Source organism: Aotus nancymaae, unplaced genomic scaffold (genome assembly GCF_030222135.1).
Source record: "Aotus nancymaae isolate 86718 unplaced genomic scaffold, 86718_ANA_hifiasm-v0.15.2.pri h1tg000016l, whole genome shotgun sequence".
In the NCBI taxonomy this organism is placed as follows: domain Eukaryota; kingdom Metazoa; phylum Chordata; class Mammalia; order Primates; family Aotidae; genus Aotus; species Aotus nancymaae.
Window position 1 is genome coordinate 24,980,882 of NW_026988428.1, and position 2,236 is coordinate 24,983,117.

The window sequence follows — 2,236 nt, forward strand, 5'->3', positions numbered from 1 at the left end:
TCACAAAATTTGCTTCCAGAGGTTCTTTTTATTAACCAGTTCATTAAACCAGGCCTGTTGCCTGAGCTGATCATGGTAAGATTTATTTACCATTTGTGGCTCTTGTGACATTATAATCAATCATTTTTGTTGTTATTAATGTACTTTCTCCTCTCCCCTGTTAGACTGTGGGCTACCTGAGGACATTTCTATCATGTTCACCAAATTCTATATCCCCAGAATGTTTATACCCCTGGCATACAATAGACCTCATAAATATAATAATAGTATATTAGGTAAACAAATGATATCACTAAGCACCTGAGATAAGTTTATTGTGATATCTGAACAATAAATTTGGCAAGGTTTCTAAGCAGTTAAGGATTAAGAAAAAACACTGGGCTATGTAACTTTTCTTCTAGCTAAAAACAGCATGCACAGTTTTTCTTGAACTAAACTCAAAGACACTGAGTAACAGAAATGACCATATCTGTGGTTTTACAAAACAACCAAATGGCTATTCAAATGAATTATTTTATAGACTCTCTGTAAAAGTTTATATTACGTTTAACTAATAAGAATGTTGTCGCAGATAACAAATGATATGGTGCTGGTGCATTGATAGCACCAGCTCTTGATAGTTTATCAAGACCCTTTCATGTTTAATTGCTTAAGCTTTGAGTCAGAAAGATCTGGGTTTGCATCCTGGCGGTACCATTTACAAGCTGTGTGATCTGCGCAATTAATCACTCCCTCTGAGCCTGTTTCTATATCTGTCAACTGTGACACTATTTCCTAGTCATGAATGTATGAATTAATGAGATAATTTATGTTATCCTCCTAACAATAAGTAAACGCTCAATAAGTGCTCAAGTATTATTTACCAGCAATACTGAAGGAAAACTAGAGGGATTTGAAAGAATCAATAATGATCATAATGATAAATCAGCTTTTTCCCAATCTCAAGACCTTAAGTAAGCATTATGCAAGTGGCATCTCTCAGTCAATTCTGAACTAAATTTTTCTGGTTAGTATGAGAAATGGAGAAATTTTATGTTGATACCTAAGGGGAGAGTATGTTTTAGATACCAGGTAGTAGGGAGCAAATTTGTTCTACTAGGAAAGAAAAATATCCAGACTTATCTTTTTATCTGAACAGGATTTTCACTCAATTGATCAGAAGTACAGACAACAAGAATGCTTGGGGATATAATCAAACTCTTTCATCAAAATTTAAATAAGGCCAGGAGCAGAGACTCACACCTGTAATCCCAGCACTTTGGGAGGCTGAGGTGGGTGGATCACGAGGTGAGGAGTTCAAGACCAGCCAGTTTGAGACCAGCCTGGCCAACATGGTAAAACCCCGTCTCTACTAAAATTACAAAAATTAGCCAAGCTTGGTGTAATTCTCCTAGCTACTGAGCAGGAGAATTGCTTGAACCTGGAAGGCAGAGGTTATAATGAGCCAAGATCTCGCCACTGTACTCTAGCCTGGGCAATGGAGCAAGACTCCATCTCAGGGGAAAAAAAAAAAAATTTAAATAAGTACTTGATTGAGGTTCCAAGTGCCACCTAACAAGAAAGAGCAGCAGAAAACTATGTCACTAGATGGACTGCCAGATGAGTCAACTAAAAAATGCAGCTCCCAAGGTGCTGAATGAATTGAGGTACCTTTCAGATCTGCTTAAGGGCTCTGTTAAAATGTGGCAAACTTGGCTAGACACACTGGCTCATGCCTATAATCCCAGCAGTTTGAGAGGCTGAGGTGGGTGGATCACCTGAGGTCAGGAGTTTAAGACCAGTCTGACCAACATAGTAAAACTCTTGTCTCTACTAAAAACACAAAATTAACTGGGCATGGTGGTGCATGCCTGTAATCCTAGCTACTTGGGAGGCTGAGATAGGAGAATCGCTTGAACCCTGGAGGCGGAGGTTGCAGTGAGCCGAGATTGCACCATTGCACTCCAGTCTGGGCAACAAGATCAAAACTCCATCTCAAAAAAAAAAAAAAGGTGGGGCATGGTGGCTCAGGCCTGTAATCCCAGCACTTTGGGAGGCCAAGGTGGGCAGATTGAGGTCAGGAGTTGAGATTAGCCTGCCCAACATGGTGAAACTCTGTCCCTACTAAAAATACAAAAATTAGCCAGGCGTGGTGGCATGTGCCTGTAGTCCCAGCTACTCAGGAGGCCGAGGCAGGAGAATCGCTTGAACCCGGGAGGCAGAGGTTGCAATGAGCTGAGATTGTGCCACTACACCC